Here is a 19,889-nt window from a genome sequence, read left to right on the forward strand (position 1 = left end):
GACAAAGAGAAAGTGGTAGCTAAAAGACTTTGTTTTTTTCCTAATTGTGATTCAACTTGTGATGATTGTATACATAAAGAAAGGAAACTCCAGAAATGGAATAGTATATGACTCAGGAAAAATAAAGGATAATAGACTCAGGTTCCAGAGATAATGACAGTGGCTAAGATACTAGGAACAGTTGGAAGTGTTTATCTTTGATGGAAAGAAAGGCAACTACACCTCTGCAATCATGGGAAGAGGGGTTGGTTAGTTACAAATTCAGCTAAATCTCTAAGTAGAAAGGGAAAAAATGGGGGTTTTTTTGTTTGTTTGTTTTTTTATGGCCCTCATTTCCTTTGTGAAATAAAACTCTTCTAAGAGTAAATTACATAACGGGAAGTAGAAGGGTTGAAATATTTGGAATAACTTTTGAGAAGAATCACAAAAGTCTAGGGTATAGATACACAAGTAAACCCAGGAGAGAGATGATAGAATCAGAGAAGAGGGAAGGGTCCTGAACTCCATATCACAATCAGTTAAGAGAGTAGGTAGAGGGGAACCAAGAGAATGAAAGAGCTGAAGGGACAGGAGATTATAGTAGAATGTACAACTCTTGTGCCTGGGATTTTTAGATGTGAGGCTATCTCAGATGAGGAACAGGTCAAAAGACTGATCATGGTTCCTTAAATAGACAATGGATGACAGTCCCTGAAATCAAGTGGTTCCAGTGTAGAATGGGTCCTGTTGAAATTATCAGGGGACAGTGACATTTAGGATTGTGATGAGCCACTGAGATGGATTTTTTAAAGCTTTGCTAAATGTGGTGAGTAATCAGGAAGCCTGCAGATAATGCAGGCAAGAATGCATACAGAATAGTAGAGACAGATGCTATATGCCTTAAAAAAGGAGTGAATAGTGCATAATAGTGGAGTGAAATGGTTGAAAGTGACTAACTATATTCGAAGATTTGAGTCTTTTCTACCAGAAATACACAGATCAGCCTAGAATTTGTTGCTGTCTCCTTGGTCTGAGATTAATTTTGAGAACACTTTATTAGTGAGTTATAGTTTAAATTCCTCCATAGTATCAGATATGGAGAAGTTGGAAAATTTTAAATAAATGTCAGATTATCAGTATGTAAGTAATTACTAGTACAAAAAATGAGAAATTGAGCAAAAGTATATGCAGATCAGCTCTTACACTGGTATAAATCTAAGGAGGATCCATCTTTATTAAAGTGAATGATGACTGAAATCATAGGAATTGGATTGGCATTTATAAATGACTAGATCTAAAAAGAAGAAAAATGTTGATAACAAATGATGGGGGTTTATTATGGAAACAAAGCATGGGATTTGTCAATGAGCCTGAAAGAAAATTTTAGAGTTATCATATCATGATATAAACAAATTCTTGTCTTCATGAAACAAGGCATGTTTACATAAGTAGATAAAAATGTAAAAGTTTATCTTGCTGTATGCTAAGGCTTATGCACTTTATTGTATACAAAGTATGCCTCATTTTAGTTTATTTTAAAGATTTATTTATTTATTTGAGAGAGAGAGAGAGCATGTGAGCGAGGGGAAGGGGGGGGAGAAAATCTCAGGCAGATTCCCCCCTGAGTGCAGAGCCTGACATGGGGCTCTATCTCACCCTGAGATTATGACTTGAGCCAAATTCAAGAGTCAATTACCCAACTGACTGAGCCACCCAAACACCTCTGCCTCATTTTAAAAATAAGGAAGAAAAAAAAAACTTAATGCGTTAAGGAAACAAAAATATGAGAATTCAGGCTGATATGTAATGTAAACTCAGTAAAAGAAGAAAAGACTACCCAAAAAACCCCCAAACAAATATAAAATAGAACAATTTAAAACTAGACTAAAAGGAAGAAACAGCAATATACATACTACTTGCTGTGGACTAAATACTTGTGTCCCCCCAAAATTCATATGTTGAAATCCTAATTCCCAGTGTGCAGGTATTTGGACTTGGGGCCTTTGAGAGTTAATTAGGTCATGAGGGTGGAGCCCTTATGAAGGGGATTAATGCCTTTATAAGAAGAAGCACATTTTCAAGTATACTTCAATTTTTTAGAAAAAGAAGCACGAAGCGCTTGCTTCCTCCTTCTGTGCTCTTTGCCATGTGAGGATACAGTGAAAATACAGACATCTGCAAGCCGGGAAGCAGGCTCTTACCAGACATGGGATCTGCCTGCACCCTGACCTTGGATTTCCCAGCCTTCAGAACTTTGAGAAGTAAATATTTGCCCTTTAAGGCACTCAGTCGTGGCATATTTGTTATAGCAGCCTGAACTAAGACGGTACTGAGAATGAAATCCATGATGTAGATAATAAACAGGGAAATTAATGGTAGAAATCAAGGGAGAAGATTTGGGAAGTCATGGGAGAGAGATGAATGACATAAAGAACACTGTAGAGATTCATTGTATTAGAGGTATTTCCAAAGAAGAAGCTGGAACAAGTTGAATGTAGTGATAATTTATGGTTTAAAAAGAAAAAAGAAGCATAAAGCTTTTTGAAGTGAAAATCAAATTCTTTAGATACAAAATTTTCACTGTTTCCAAGCATAATCCATACAAAGAGAACTAATGTTTAGAACAAATCTTGGTTACACTTTCGAATTTCAAAAGCAAAGTAAAATCTTACATACTTAAGAGTTCTCCTCAATCTGCCATTCCGCTTAACTTAGTACCATGTGACAGTGAAATAGCACAGAGTGGTGGTGGCTGATGTTTGACCCACGTTTCGTATTTTCAACCAAATGATAGCACATTATTGGAAACATAGGCTAGGAAATACCTCTCAGATATAGCAAAGTTCTGAAAATCTATAATATAACTTTTGAAGATACACAACTCATAACTTCATGAAAAAGTTTAGTTGAAGTAAAGTTCAGTTGAATTAAAATTAAAGCACCAAGGGGTACTTGGGTGTCTCAGTTGGTTAAGTGTCTGGTTCTTGATTTTGCCTCCAGTCATGATCTCAGCGTTGTGAGATTGTGTGCCCCCTCTGCCCCCTGCCACACCCAGTGTGGAGCCTGCTCAAGATTCTCTCTCTCCCTCTCCTTCTGCTCCAACTCCCCTCAAACATGCTTTCTCTCTCTCTCTCTCAATCTCTCTCTCTCTCAAAAAAGAAAAGGCCAATATTGGATCAAATCAAACATATATACTTAAATCAATTTTATATTAAATACTGATACACATTTTGGTAAATATACTAAAATGATTCTTATGGAGAAGATACTAGTTTAAAAAATTTAATACCAAACTATCTTATAACCTGAGTTATTTTATCATATATAACTGAGCTAAATTACTGCCTATGTCAATCTTATATTCAAAAAATACATTTTTTTAATTCAAAAAGTATAAATTTAAGTCAACTGCATTTTTTAAATGTAAAGTATCAAATAATCATTTAAACTATGATTACTTCAAGTTCAGGAAAATCACATAAACTGCATACCAAATTGTTCAAACAAGTCTGTTAGACATAGAACAATGAATGGAGAGGAACATAGTGCTAGCAAGTTTAATATTTTGTACATTTTAGCAGATGAGGAAATTTTTTTTAAAAATGTAAAGTATATCAGTTATATATATAATGAAAGTATTTAAATATCTCTTGATATATGTGTTTGTATATATAATCATGGTAATTAAAAAAAAGTCATGTAACTTTTTCTTTGACTGAGGAACAGTTATAATATTGGTCATTTTACAAAGTGGGTATATTTAGAAAGTGGTATTGAGAAAAAGGAGGAAATATGTAATTCCTATCTTACATACTTTTATAGTATTGGCTTTTAAAGTGATTGTTATTTATGTAATAACATTTTTTCCATGTATTGTTAAATATGTAATAATACTTAGACCAAAATATAAACCATAATACATCTCAAAAGGAAAATGCACAGATATAAAACTTTTGCACATTACAAAAGTTTAGAGAAGACATTCCGACTATAATACTAAAAAAAATCATAAACATCTCCAATATCAGCAAAGAAATCAAAACAGAATTTGTATACCAACAAATTTATATACCAAGAAAATGAAAATGAAGTATAATACATTAAAATTATAGAATATAGCCAAAACCAGATTCAAGATATTTTCTTAGGCTTACATCTAAGTTAAGAAAAACATTTAACTCATTAAGTAATAAGATATCAGGAAAACAAATTTGTGAAGAACAGAAGGAAAATAATTAGCAAATATGAGAAAATAATAAATTAGAAAATGGAAAAAAGCTGGAATACATGAATTGTATCAGTTTCCTGGGGCTACTATAATAAAGCAAAGCAAAGTGGGTGGCTATAATAATAGAAATTTATTTTCTCAGAGATTTGGAAGCTAGAAGTCTAAAGTGTCAGCATGGTTGGTTCTTTTCTGGGCTGTGAAAAAAATCTGTTCCATGCCTTGCTTCTAGTTTCTGGTAACCTTCTGGTAATCCTTGGTATTCCTTGTTTATGTGGGTTCATTGCTCCAGTCTCTGTCTTTATCTTTATACAGTGTTCTCCCCTTTGTCTTCATGCTGTCTTCTTTCTGCATGTGTCCATATTTCCCCCCTTTTATAAGGATAGTAGTTAAGTTGGATTTGGACCCACTCTAATGACTTAATTTTAATGTGATCGTCTCTGTTGTAAAGAGTTTGTTTCCATATTAGGTTACATTCTGAGTTAATGGGGTTTAAGATTTCAACGTGTCTGTTGGGGGGGACATAATTTAACCTATAAAATGAATTATTATAAGGCTTGGTTATTTGGGGAATAAAGTAAAAAAGAAGATGTAAATAATTTAATAAAAATACAAATTAAATAATAATGAAAAAGTACATAGTACGGATACAGTTGTTATTAATATATGTGCAGAAATGATACATCATTTAATAAAATGTGTATATTTTAATAAAAATAAAAAATATAAGAAAAATGACACGACATTTGGAAATACAAGCTCAAATACATTTATTGAAACAAATATAATTCAGGATAAAGTATAAAACCTAGTGAAGTTATGGCTATTGCATAATAATGTAAAAGATGTTATCCTTTACCCGAGCAAAAGACAAATGGATCTAACAGTGATAATAGTGTCTTTCCCATTATTTGTCTCAAATATTTTTATATCTTAAGAAAATTTACATTTGCAGAATATTCCTATTAGAGCTATCTCTTAATGTATTCAGTAATATACAACTAGATATGGGACATAGTAATTTTAAATGTCAGCGAAGAAACTGATACTACCCTCTACCACCAAACACATATCGTATATTTCTATTTTTAAGGATCAGGTGATTTACATTTTATATACCCTGTTGCCAATATAAAATGATGGAAAACTCCCCAATTCTTTTAAAAATTGTTTTCTAGCATTCACAGTGAAAACCAAAGGAGTTAATAACAAGAATAAAAACAAAACAACAGTAGAGATTAGTCTCACAAAGAGAGATGTAAAACCTTAAATAAAATGTTACTCAATTTCCGCTTTATACTAAAAAATAAAAATGGTGCAGTATAGTAATTGCATCTATATCAAGTGGCCCTAAGACTTTATAAAAACACAAAGTAAAGCTTTTTCATTTATTTAGATGTTTAAAAGGCATTTATATAAAATTCAGCTTCTATTCTCAGTAGAAATAAGTTTATTAAAATGATTAATCATATTTATCTAGAATAAAATCAACCAGCCTTAATATTAAATAGAACATGTTAGAGGCATTCACAATAATGTCAGGAACAAAGTAAGCACATCACTAGGTAAAAAAATAGGTCACCCCTCTAGGCAAGCACATTATGTGATCATCTACCTAGAAGATCTATAAGGTCAACTGAAAAAATAAGATGGTTTTGAAGAGAACTTACTAAGTTAGCTGATGCAAAAGAAACAGACATTGATAATATCAGCAATGACTAGTTAATCTCAGGAGTTTGTGCACTGGAATCCTGGCTGAATTTTGAGATGTAACATTAATCTTGAAATTAAAAATTTTTAGATTCTGGGGCGCCTGGGTGGCACAGCGGTTAAGCATCTGCCTTCGGCTCAGGGCGTGATCCCAGCGTTATGGGATCGAGCCCCACATCAGGCTCCTCTGCTATGAGCCTGCTTCTTCCTCTCCCAACCCCCCTGCTTGTGCTCCCTCTCTCGCTGGCTGTCTCTATCTCTGTCGAATAAATAAATAAAATCTTTAAAAAATTTTTTTTAGGTTCCTAGATTTCTAATTACTTATGAAAATATAATTTAAAATAATTAAAAGCAAGAACAGTGCCTGCGTGGATTGGTCAAAAAGAAAATAAATTTCAAATTCTACTAGATGCATAATAGGATCATGAAATGTGGCAAAATCCTGATTTGTGGATAGATTGTTCTGTAGTAATTAACAAGGTCTCAGAAATAGCAGAAGAATGTCAGATATTTGTATATGGGGGTATGAAATAGGAATTATTCAGACTGCTTTACCTTGGACTATCTCTGAGTCAGTTTATTGTCACAGATAACGTTTTGTGAGACCTCCATTTTATGACAGTGAAGGAACTTACTGGAACAGAAAAATGATGTGAACTTACAAGTACCTTGGTTTCTGGAAAGGAGAGAAAAACAGATATTTGAACCTTTATAAGAACTCCAAAGCAGAAAAATTCCATATCCTTTTTGCTTTTTTCTTATTTCATAGTACTTAGTTCAGGTTCTACTTAGGGGAAAGTTATAAACCTCTAACTAGGAAAATTTGAAAAGACCCCCCCCCCGAAGTATACCATAGTTGGCTGAGAAATCTCAGAGAAATACTGCTTCTTAGCAGGTATTAAAGGAACTTAAAACTGCTTACTCTGTTGTAGAGGAATAAACTTTGTAGCAAAAGATCCAATTCTGTCATAGTCAGGAATGTATTTTAATAAATTGAAAAAATATGTATCATTTATTCTTCCAGTATTTTTTTTTGTAAAATTTCACTCATCTGGTCAAAAGAGGAATTTCTTCAAAGTAGATTAAGAATTCTCAGAAACAAATATGATATAGACATATCTAAATTCTAAAGAAGAAATCAATATTTTGAGGCCAATAATTATGCATGAAAAGTCTCTTACCAGACAGTCAGCAAGTGAGGACTTAGTCCGATTATATATTCAGAGGAGTTGTGAGAGATGGGCGGTGGAGTGAAGGATTGAAGCTGAAGGGAAAGCAAGATGGGTAGAAAATAACATTTTGGCTAATCTTCATGAAGAAGGGGATTATAAAAGTAGTTTGCTATGACTATTTTTTCCTTTTTAATTCTAGCATGGAAAAATTTTCCCAAGTATAAGATTAATTTTAAAGATGTGAATTGCTTGCAGTGACATTTGTTCACAGAGCACTTGATTTGCTTTTAGCTCTTAATTTGATCACATAGAATTACCCACTGAAAATGTTCTGAACTATTTTGACACTTTGTTATTAAGTGAAAAGAAGATATCAGAGATTTTCTAATATTATGTTTCAGTGTCAGGGACTGTATTTTACTTCTCTACCTTTTAACATTATCATATGATTAACTGTCTTGAAAGTTTAGAGACATTCATGATTCAGGTTAAGAGAGACTAAGATATGAAATACAAGTATATTATAAAGTCCTAGGCCAGTAAGAATCATTTGGTTATAAAGGATGCATTTCCATGGATAATAAACCTCCCTCTGCCTTTTCTAAAATGATCTCCAAATTTGACTATAAAAGATATCAGATTTTTCCAATACTTCTCTTAGATCTGTACAGGAGCTAGGAAACAATTACATAGGTACAATGGAAAAAAATAAACAGATTTTATGGATTGAGCAGGATGATTGTGTGTTTTAGAAAGGCACCTTGGGCTGCTTTGAATACTTTATAGCCGATTTCCATCCTCTATAAATTATAATATATTTGACTGTTGTAACTTCACTATTTTTAAATTGTATTCAGCACAAGAAGTGGAGCGACCTACTATCCTCCTTACATTCTCATTCTGGTCTTGGGACAGGACATTTCATAGATGAAGTCGAGGCTCATTTGAGAAGAATGGATGGTCTGGGAATAGTATTCAGACATCCTAGTGCACTCTACCACCTTCCTCCCACACTCCCAGGATAGGATCAGTTGCTCAAGATGCCTCATCCTAGTGCCATCATATCAGAAGTGGAGCTTATTTTCTTCCCATTTTTTTGTCTTTGTCTTTCTAGCTTTTGTTATGTTTCAAAAATTTTCTATTACATAACATAATACAGTGAACACCCACATATCCTCTACTTAAATGTAAAAATTACTGTTTTACCATATTTGCTTCATAGGTGATTGTAAATGGATATTACATTTTTATTATTTCCAAATCATTTTAAAGATAGTTGCAGGCATCACGATCCTTCACAATGCAGTGCAATATACTTCTCTTTAAAAAAAGAAAAAAAATAACATTTTCTGGGGTGCCCGGGTGTCTCAGTTGGTTAAGCATCTGAATTTGGCTCAGGCCATGATCTCAGGGTCCTTGGATGGTGCCTGGTGTCCAGGCCGATATACAGGCCCGCGTCCAGCCCTGAGTCAGGCTTCTTGCTCAGTGGGGAGTCTGCTTGTCCCTCTGCCTCATCCCCTGCTCCTGCTCTCTCTCTCTCAAATAAATAAATAATAAATAAATAATAAATAAACTCTTCTAAAAATGACATTTTCTTATAGAATTGCAATACCATTATCAGAACTTAAGAATTTAAGTGATTTCTTATTATTAATTAATGATTTGCACATGTTTAGAATGCCCCAGTTATTCCAAAAATCCTTTATAACATTTTTATAATCAGGATCTAATCGTAGTTTATATAATACATTTAATTATGTCTTTTTTAAAATTTCAGCTTTATTGAGGTATAATTGACCTACAAAATTGCCAGATTAGTAAAGTATACATCGTGGTGATTTGATATACATATACATTGTGAAAGGATTCCTCTCATACAGTTAATTGACATATCCATTACCTCATATATTTATCTTTTGTTTGTATGTTTTGGTGAGAACATTTAAGATCTACTTTCTTAGCAATTTGAAGCATATAATACAGTACTGTTGACTGTAATCACTATATCGTACCTTATCTCCAGAATTTACTAATCTTGTAATTGCAGTTTTGTACCCTTTGATAAATAACTTGCCACCTTCCAGAACAGGGTAACCATAATTCTCCTCTGTTTCCATGAGCTCAGCTTTCTTAGATTCCACATATAAGTGATATCACACAGTATTTATCTTTTTCTATCTGACTTATCTCAGTTAGCATAATGCCCCCAAACTTCATCCACCTTATCACAAATGGCAGGATTTCCTTCTTTCTCAAGGCTGAATAATATTCCATTGTGTAAATATATTACATCTTCCTTATTTCTTTATTGGTTGATGGACACTTCAGTTGCTTATATATCTTCATTATTGTAAATGATGCTGCAATGAACATGAGAGTGCAGATATGTCTTCAGTGTCCTGTTTTCATATCCTTTGTTTGTACCTCCAGAAGTGGGATCATATATTTCTTATTTTCTTTCTTTCTTTCTTTCTTTCTTTCTTTCTTTCTTTCTTTCTTTCTTTCTTTCTTTTTCTTCCTCCCTCCCTCCCTCCCTCCCTCCCTTCCTTCCTTCCTTCCTTCCTTCCTTCCTTCCTTCCTTCCTTTCTTTCGAAACCTCCATACTGTCTTCCATAGTGGCTGCACCATTCCCACCGATAGTGCACGAGGGGTCTTTTTTCTCCGTATCATTGCCAGCACTTGCTATCTGTTGTCTTTTTTGATGATAGCCATTCTAACAGATATAAAGTGCTGTATCATTGTGGTTTTGACTTGCATTTTCCTGGTGATTAGTGATGTTGAGCACCTTTTCATGTACCTGTTGGCCATTTGTATGTCTTATTTAGAAAAATATCAATTCAGTTTCTCTGCCCATTTATTTTTATCAGATTGTTATTTTGCTATTGAATTGTGTGAGTTCTTTATATATTTGGGATATTAATCTCTTATCAGACATATGATTTACAAATATTTGTCTCATTCTGTAGTTTCCTTTGCTGTGCTGTGCAGAAACTTTTTTGTTTGAATAGATCCACTTGTTGATTTTTCTTTTGTTGTCTTTGCTTTTGGTCTCAAATATCATTGACAAGAACAATGTCAAGGAGATTACCCCTGTTTTCTTCTAGGAGTTTTATTGTTTTAGTTCTTACATTTAAGTCTTTAATCCATTTTGAGTTGATTTTTGTTTATAATATAAGATAGGGGTCCAGTTTCATTATTTGTCCATGCCTGTCCAGTTTTCCCAACATAATTATTGAAGAGACTATCCTTTCCCTATTGTATATTCTTGGCTCCTTTTCATCAGTTGATTGAACATATATGTAAAAGTTTCTTTCCGGGCTATTTTTTTTCCATTGTATGTATCAGTCTATGATAATACTATGCTGTTTTGATTATCATAGTTTTGCAATATATATATTTTTTATTATTATGATATGTTAGTCACCATACAGTATATCATTAGCTTTGATGTACTGTTCCATGATTCATTGTTTGCATATAACACCCAGTGCTCCATGCAATACTTTTGAAATCAAGAAGTATAATGCCTCCAGCTTTGTGCTTCTTTCTCAAAATTGCTTTGGTTATTCTATGTCTTTTGTGGTTCCATAAAAATTTTAGGATTGTTTTGTCTATTTTTGTGAAAAATTGCATGTGGATTTTGATAGGGATTGCACTGAATCTGTAGATTGCTTTGGGTAGTATGGATGTTTTAACAATATTAATTTTTCCAATCCAGGAGCACAGAATACTTTCCATCCATTTGTGTCTTAAATTTCTTTCATTGATGTTTTATAGTTAGTGTTCACTGTATAGATCTTTCACCCTCTTGGTTAAATTTATTCCTAAGTATTTTATTTTTTTTGATGCTAATGTAAATGAGATTAATCTCTTAATTTCTCTTTCTGACAGCTCCTATTAGGCATAGGTATAGAAATGCAACTGAATTTTATATATTGATTTTATATTTTATATTTTGAAAATTTACCAAATTTGTTTATTAGTTTAAAAGGTTTTGGTGGAGATTTTAAGGTTTTGTATATGTAGCATCATGCCTTTTTTCTTTTTCTTGCCTAATTGCTCTGGTGAGGACTTCTAGTACTGTGAAATAAAAGTGATGAGAGTGTGTATACTTTTCTTGTTCCTGATCTCAGAGGAAATTTTTCAGCTTTTCACCATTTAGTATGATAGCTGTGGGCTTGTCCTGTAGGGCCTTTATTATATTAAGGTACATTCCTTCTACATCCACTTTGCTGAGGGTTTTTATCATAAGTGGATGTTGAATTTTGTTAACTGCTTCTTCTCCATCTATTGAGATTATCATATGATTTTTATCCTTCATTTTGTTAATGTGATATATTATATTAATTGATTTGCTGGTGTTGAACAGTCCTTTCATCCTTGGAGTAGATTTCATATGGTCATGGAGTATGATTCTTTTTTTTTTTTTTTAAGATTTATTTATTTATTTTAGAGAGAGAGAGAGTGCGCGCGTGAGAGTGCATGTATAAGTGGGGGGAGGGGCAGAAGGAGAGGGAGAGATCCTCCAGCAGACTCCCTGATGAGCACAGAGGTGACACGGGGCTAGATCCCAGGACCTGAGAATCAAGACCTGAGCCAAAATCAAGAGTTGGTTGCTTAACCAACTGAACCACCCAGGCACCTCTGATTCTTCTAATGTACTGTTGAATCCAGTTTGCTAGTGTTTTGTTGAGGATTTTTATGTCTATGTTCATTAGAGATATTGGCCTGTAATCTTCTTCTTGTAGTATTCTTGTCTTGTTTTGCTATCAAGGTAACGTTGGCCTTGTAAAATTAAATGGAAGTGTGCCTCCTATTTTTTGGAAGAGTTAGAGAAGGACCAGTATTACTTCTTTAAATGTTTAGTAGAATTTGCCTTTTCTTTATTGGGAAGTTTTAATTTCTGATTTATTCTCTTTACCAATAATTGGTTTCTTCAGATTTTCTATTTTTTTATGATTGAGTTTTGGTGATTTGTATGTTCCTAGGAATTAATCCATTTAGTCTTGGCTGTCCAATTCTGGGGTGTATGATTGATCATAGTAGTCTCTTATAATTTTTATTTCTGTGGTATCAGTTGTAATGTTTCCACTTTCATTTCTAATTTTAGTTATTTAAGTCCCCTTTTTTTCATGGTGAATATAAAAAAGCTTTTCTATTTTGATTATCTTTAAAAAAACATCATGTAGTTTCATCTATTTTATTTTTTTTTAGTCTCTATTTTATTTATTTCTCCTCTGATCTTTGTAATTTATTTCCTTCTACTAACTTTGGGTTTTGTTCTTGTCTTTCTAGTTCCTTTATTTTTTTAATTTAAAATACTTTATGACTTATAAAATATAACAGGATTGAAAAAAAGCATGAGTAACAGCATAATTTTACACATTACAAAACAATCTTTTTGCTTCTAGTTCCTTTAGTGCACAGATGCAGAACAGAGACTAAAGAAGCAGTGGACGGACAAATAAATAAAGAAGTATTTTTTAAGAATGGAAATATTTAAACATTTCAAAACCTACAAAGAGATTAATTAAAAATTTGATTAGACAAATTGCCACTGTCCTCCTTTATAAATGCACACTGTCAGTTGTTATCTTTCCATCAAACAACAAAGGGCAGAATTTGTGGCTAGATGTGGTAATCTTTCATGAGCCTCACAAAATAATATGTTGTACACATATTTTTCTTTAAAGATATTTATTTATTTGAGAGAAAGAGTGAGAGAGAGAGAGAGAGAGAGAGAAGGAACGGGGGAGGGGCAAAGGGAGAGGGAGAAGCAGACTCCCTGCTGAGCAGGCAACCAGTCAAGGGGCTCAATCCTGGGACTCCAGGATCAGGACCTGAGTCCAACACAGACAGTAACCAACTGAGCCATCCAGTTCCCCCCACATATATATTTTTTTAACGTGTGCCATTTAGAACTGAATCTCTTAAAAGATTGTCCATCATTTCTCAAAATATGTAGGTGGCCATAAAATTATCAGTGATATATCTTCACCATTTGATCAATAGGTTTATTTACCCTCAAAATAAAATGCTGTTTTAATGTTTATATATGTAAAATGTATTTAAAAGTTTATCACTGCCTCTGTACTTATAACCCATACTTACCATTAACTGGGGCATCTAATTTAATACATCTGGTGAAAATATCTCCAAGGAAATCTTGTTGAAGTGTGTGCATTACAGTTGTTAAAAGAATATCCAATGCAATTCATGCAATTCAAAACATAATAAAAGTATAAGTAAGCAGAATTATAGTATAGTGATAGCTATTCTCCATTAAATATCTCTAGTACCCACATGGCCAAATATAATAAAGAAAGCAATATGCTGTGATTTCAGGGATACATGTGATTTTTGAAAATAATTCAAAATATATGTTACTCTCTAACAAACGAGTTTACATTATACTACTCTGCCAAATAACCTTGTATCTGGAGTATTTTATGAATTGTAGAAGAGTAGTGATACTATTGTACTCAGAAATTTCCACACATGTGAAAAAAATCAAAGAAAATATTTTTAATTATCAGAGTTAATGAAAGCTGTAATGAAGTCTGTTCAGATTTTCAGGAAAATAAAATTGGAAAATAAAGGATTTATTTTTATTTTGGTATTTTGATTTTTAGAAGTAGTAAGGCAATTGCTTCATCTTTATCTAGTTTAGCATTAAGAAATTGTCTAGTGAATTTGTAATCATAGACAGGTAAGAAGGTAATTTATGTGAAAATGTTGAGAGACTTAATATACAAATCGACAATGGCCAAACATACACAGAAATACAACTCTGGGGGCACCCGGGTGGATCAGTCGGTTAAGTGTCATGATCTCAGGGTCCTGGGATTGAGCCTCGCATCGGTCTCTGTGCTCAGTAGGGAGTCTGCTTGAGGATTTCTGTCCCTCTCTGCTCCTCCACCATCTCTTTCTCTATCTAAAATAAATAAATCTTTGGAAAAAAAGAAAAAAATATAACTCTGGTCCACAATCTGCAGCAAGCAGCCCAGGAAACCAACCTTTGTACAGTAACCACCCCAGGAAGCCAACTTAGTATCTGTTAAGTCAGACTCGCAGGAAGTCAGACCACCACCTCTAGCAACAATCCAGAAAGCCAAACAATAATCCTGTAATGATTGGTCTCAAGATCTGGAGCTGATTAACAACTGACAGCTTCTCTAATTTTTATACCAGCTTTTAACTTAGGACAAACGAGAGAAAGCGAAGTAAGTACCTCGAACCAATCATATAGGATGCCCCACTTCTCCTTAGCCCATTTATACTTTCCCCATGTCAACTGCCTCCAGTCAGGTTATACTTGAATTCGTCCCCTTTTTCTACTCTTCTAAGCTTTCTCATTCCCCTGCCTGTTATATTGTTGGAAAAATACTACCAGGTCTAAAGAAACTAGGTTAGTGAAATACTATTAGAATCTGCCGTTTACTCTCTTATCTTATTACCATTCAAGGCATCTTCTTTCCCAAAATTCTGCCTGTCTGGTCATCTATGGAATTATCACTGTGGCTATTTTCTTGTATCTACACATTATCATTTATCAACTCTTTAAGATAAACATCTTCATTCTTTCTAATTGGTAAATCATGGAACCCTATTCTGTTTTCTACTTTGTTCTTTTCAAGGAAGATTCAGCAAAGTATTCTGGTCTTTTGAACCAGGTGATAATTAACTTCTGCTTTCTGTCTAGGATTTTTTCTATTCAGATATTTGCCTTTCTGAATTTCTATAATTAGGACATTTAAATGATCTCAGATGGGATGCCTGGGTGGCTCAGTCGGTTAAGTGCCTGCCTTTGGCTCAGGTCATGATGCGGGAGTCCCAGGATCAACCCCTGCATGAGAGTCCACTTCTCCTTCTTCCTCTGCCCCTCCCCCTGCTCATGCTCTAGCTCATGCTCTCTCTCTCTTTTTCTCAAATAAATAAAATAAAATAACCTCAAATGTTTGCTGTAGAAATGCCTATATAATTCTTTTTTAAAAGTAATTAATTAATTTATTTTGGGGGGGGGAGAGTGTGTGAGAGCAGGTGGGAAGGGATAGAGGGAGAGGGAGAGAGAGAATCTTAAGCAGGCTCCATGCATAGTGCATGAGTCTGACATGGGGCTCAGTCTCAGGACCCTGAGATCATGACCTGAGGTGAAATCAGGAGTCCAACACTTAACCAACCGAGCCACTGAGATGCCGCTGTGATTCTCTTTGAAATTCAACATTGTGATAAAAGAGGACTCTCAGTGCCTCAAGCTTCCAGAAAGAATGTAGATATAGGACAACATCATATAAAGCTTGTTAAGGTTGAAGGTTTTTTTCTTTCTTTTTTTTTTTCCATCAAAAAATAGTATCAGGAATGCAAAGGACCTTGAAATAATCTAATCAAAACTCTAATCATGCCAAGAAGGAAATAGAAGTTCAAGAGATTTCACAGGTTGGACAATGTAGCAAATCTCTAAAATCTTTCTGAAACTGCTGCGCCACAGTGTTCTCAAAGCATTTAGTAAGTACCTTGCCATGGTAGAGACAGATTCCTTGTTTTCCTACTCCTCATAGATATGGACTGTCTCAGGGAAACTGGGGTATTTCCAGTGATCTTTAAATAGCTACCTCTTCAGATCAAACTTAATTTAATACTGTAACATTTCTCAGGCAGGATGCCAGTATCAGAAAAATAAAGGAATGTCTTCTTAATATATAACAATGAATGACAAAAGTTAACAATGACAGCTTGAAAGAAGTACCTGCATACACAGAAGCAATGGCACAAAATACATTGAACATGATTTTGTTTTCCCTACAGTGTATTTCAAAGAATTACTTTTTGAAGTGGCATTTTTGTCTCTTCTTCCTTAAAAAATGGCAATATAATTCTGAATGGCTATAGAAAGAGTTATACCATAGTGGGATTGTTATTATTGAAGAATTTATTTTTCATCCAATGAAAAGTAATTCTCTATAATTATCAGTTTTATTGCAGATATGTTACTGCATCAGAAGAATCAGACATTTTATTCAAAGCAAACATCTGGGACTATATAAATTCTAGGGTTAGGAAGAGTAAGACTTGCCAGACAATAATGACAAATACAGGTAAGTCCCCTGCTTTTCCAAAATTCATGTTTCCACCTCTTTGCTTTCACAAAAGACCTACGTTAGTAATCGTTTTCACTAGCTGAAAGAAATTCAGAGAGGAGGTTTGCTTTTATGAAAAAAAAAGACAAAAATAGCATTCAGCATTTGTTTTATAGCAGGTATTATAGAGGCAGCACACGCCTAGAGCAGAGAGTGGCACCTTGGAGCTCCTTCCAGCTCAGCATCTCAGCATCAAGCTACCATAGCTTCAAACTATGTCTGTGAGCACCAGTGCTTTATCTCAATTTATTTTGTGCATCCATTAGCAAGCTGTGTCGTAAGGTATCAGAAAAGCCTAAGAGAGGTGATTTTGGGGGGCTGGGAATGCTCAGAAAAATTTCCATATAAATTAATGGTAATTGTTTCTTTGCTTTACATCATTTCTAGCTTAGGAAAACTTTCATAGGAACACTCTGCTTTTGGACAGCAGGGGAAACCTGTATTAGAAGTAATTCATTACTTTTTCCAGATTTATTTATTTCTTTATTTGAGAGAGAGAGCAAGAACATGTGCAAGGGGAAGGGCAGAGGGGGAGAGAATCTCAAGCAGACTCCCCACTGAGCATGGAGCCCGACTCTGGGCTCGATCCCAGGACCCTGAGATCATGACCTGAGCTGAAAACAAGAGCCTGCCACTTAACCGACTGAGCCCCCCTGTTGCCCCTAGAAATAATTCATTATGATCACATTTTTTCTTCTACTTTTCAACTTAATTTATTGGCTAGATCACAAGAATTAATATTGCTACAAAGGTAACACTTAAAATAAACCAAAGGTTCAAAAAATATTGGCAATAAAAATAAGCATATATGCTAAAGTATGGCTGGTAAAGAAGCCCTCTCCAACTATAAGTTTGGTAATCATGCTGTTTACCTCATGAAAAAAAAATTGCTATTCACTAATTTGCTTTTTAGAGCAAAGATGATTTTACACTCTATAAAGTAGAACAAATAACTGGTCAGTATTTCTAATATTTACGTACAGGTGGTATTTTGTATCTTGGTATTTCTCCCAAATCATAAAACAGAAAAGAATAGTGTCATAAAATTTTATTCAGAACACATAGTTCTTTCAAGCACAATAATTTAGTTTTCTTAAATTAGTTGCTTTTCTCAGAAACTATTGTCCTAATTGAAAAAAGTAAAATCACATAAACCTTCTAAGCAGAGCATTAGTGTCCCCATTTTTTTTCATGATTTCATCATTGGAATGCATTTCACAGCTATAAAATGCAACACTCATATATGTGTACAGAGCACTATATTTGCGTTTATTTCTTCCACTCTAAATGGCAGATTCTTCTTCCCCTTTATAACTAGTAAAAGTGTTTTTATAAACTGTAAAAAAATTTATGTGAAAATAATTTTATGAGCTTAAGCATGGTTTCCATGGCTACATAAAACTACCAGTGTAGATTTACCATAATCTAGAAAAGTGCAATTGCTTTTTTTATTGTTATGCACAATATTTATTTGACTCGAATACCAAGAACTATACTCTTAATGTTTAACAGAACTTGGTTTAACAAGTTGTTGTACCATATCCTTTTCGATAATTTAAAATCTATAAAATCTTTTTTCTCTTTTCTTTATTTTCCCCTTCTTTCCATCCTGCCTTCCTCTGTACTTCCATCCTCCCTTTCTCCCTTCTTTCCTTTGTTCCGCTTCTTTCTTCCTTTCTTCCTTCCTTCCTTTCTCTGTCCTTCCATGTAGGACTTGAATTGTGAAATGTCTGTGAAGCCAGACATTAAATGCTTGGTTCCTGCAACTGATGTCTTCAAAGTGTGGCAACAGTGTTTCTATTCTAGATCTGGTCTGTTTATTATAGAACCACTTAGCAATTGTGTATGAAAAAGCTCCACGGATATATCATCAAAGATTTATGTGTGTCTGTTTGAAGGAAAAGAAAAGAGCACCTAAATTAGTACAGAATCAATGGTGTCTTACTGTTACCAGCGCCTCAGGAGCTGAACAGCCAGTTCAGCTCTAGGTCAAGTTAAGGAAAGAGCAAGAATAAATTTCAATGATGCAACTTTATTTTGTTAGATGTGTTAAGAATTCAAACTTGAAATATTATCTGGGACAAGATGTGTGGAGTGAACAGGGAGCTTCCTTTCGTAGGATATAGCAAACTGCAGTACCCTGATAAGCTACTTGGTCTCCAGGGATTATGTGTCTGCTAGTACCTAGGGTATTGAGAAAAAGAAATTCCACCCTAATGTACAGTTCAGAAGCTTATCATTAGAATACAGAGAGGAAGGGATCCTGGAAACAGAGTGGGTGGACATTGCAGGAAAAAGAGATGTAAGAATATCCAGTTACTTCCTGCTAGAGGGGAAAGGAGAAAACAGAAAAGTTTAAAGCAATGGTTCCCAAACACTGGTTTCTTATTAGCATCACCTGGAAAGCTTTACAATAGTATCTATTTTGGGGACACCTGGGTTATTCCTCTCATTAAGCGTCTGCTGTCAGCTCAGGTCACAATACCAGGGTCCTGGGACTGAGTCCCATGGTGGGGTGTCTGCTCAGTGGGGAGTCTGCTTCTCCCTCTTTTTCTGTGATATCTCTCATCCTCATTCTCTAATAAATAAAAATACAATCTTTAAAAAATAATAACATCTATTTTCAAGTCCCACCTAAGACTAATTAAGTTACAATTTCTGGGTTGAGTCCCTGGAATTAGTCTCTTAAAATGTCTACCGAATTGATTGCAATATGCAGTGAAAGCTAAAATAAGCTTTGAGACCACTGACCAAAAGGGATATCACACTAAATCAGAGATATATTCTTTATCATTAGTAAATTTGACATTGCTTATATTAGTATATTTCATTTGGTTTGTTTTGCTGTGTTGTGTTTCCATATGTAATTGGTAAATTCTTTTTTGAACATCTGGATAGATGAGGGTGTATTTGACTCTAGGTAACCACACCTTGTGTAATTTGTTAACTTTGTTGTCCTACTATAATAGTTGCATTTTAACTGAGGCATAGGGGTTTGATGACATCTTACAGGTATCATATATTTTAATTATCTCCAAAACCTTCCTCATTGTTATAATCCATGAACTCCAGAAAAATAGCTTATTTAGGATGTAATCTAATTTCTGACATTAAATGATTCAGAGCTTTCTTATGATAGTGCCATGAAGGGGTGGAGGTGTGCTGCGAGACCTTGCGATCCCTTCATTCCCCTTAGAGACAAGGCAGAGCCCAGTGCCTGGCCTTCTGTATCTTTACCTGTAAATAGCTTCACTGAAGTCTCTTCGAAAGACAGCATGATCAAAGAAGTCTAAAAACAAAACCCTTGGTCAACATAGGCAAGCAATATGAATGGATTTGCTACCCTCCTTTCAGTTAGCAAGGCCAAAGAGAGGCTCTCCCATCTGAACACCTGCCATAGCTGCAGCTATAGAGGGCTCAACTGCCCAGGTGTCCAATGGGCCTGGTGAGATGTGGGAAGAGCAGTCAGGGAATCCAGGAAGCACCGTGTTTAGGCTAAGGGGAGGCTCACAGGGAAGGTAGCAGCAACCAATTTTAATTTCCTTTCATACATATTAAATTGTCTGTGTGTGCATGTGTGTGTATAAGAAAATGCTATTTTTCCCCCTCTGGGGTCCGTTTAGATGCCCCTAAATTCCCTTTAGTTTGTGTCAGCATGCCATGAGA

At 34.5% G+C, this 19,889-nt stretch overlaps 1 long non-coding RNA gene across 1 annotated transcript in view; it reads left to right on the forward strand.

Moving 5' to 3' along the window:
* LOC117801779 overlaps window positions 1-19,889 on the forward strand; it is a 325,078-nt gene that overhangs the window by 258,131 nt on the left and 47,058 nt on the right. Inside the window, exon 4 of the long non-coding RNA XR_004624496.1 lies at window positions 16,058-16,181. This is a non-coding gene — a long non-coding RNA (uncharacterized LOC117801779). The remainder of the gene's footprint in view (window positions 1-16,057; window positions 16,182-19,889) is intronic.

The sequence above is a fragment of the Ailuropoda melanoleuca genome, chromosome 4, assembly GCF_002007445.2.
Source record: "Ailuropoda melanoleuca isolate Jingjing chromosome 4, ASM200744v2, whole genome shotgun sequence".
Lineage (NCBI taxonomy): Eukaryota > Metazoa > Chordata > Mammalia > Carnivora > Ursidae > Ailuropoda > Ailuropoda melanoleuca.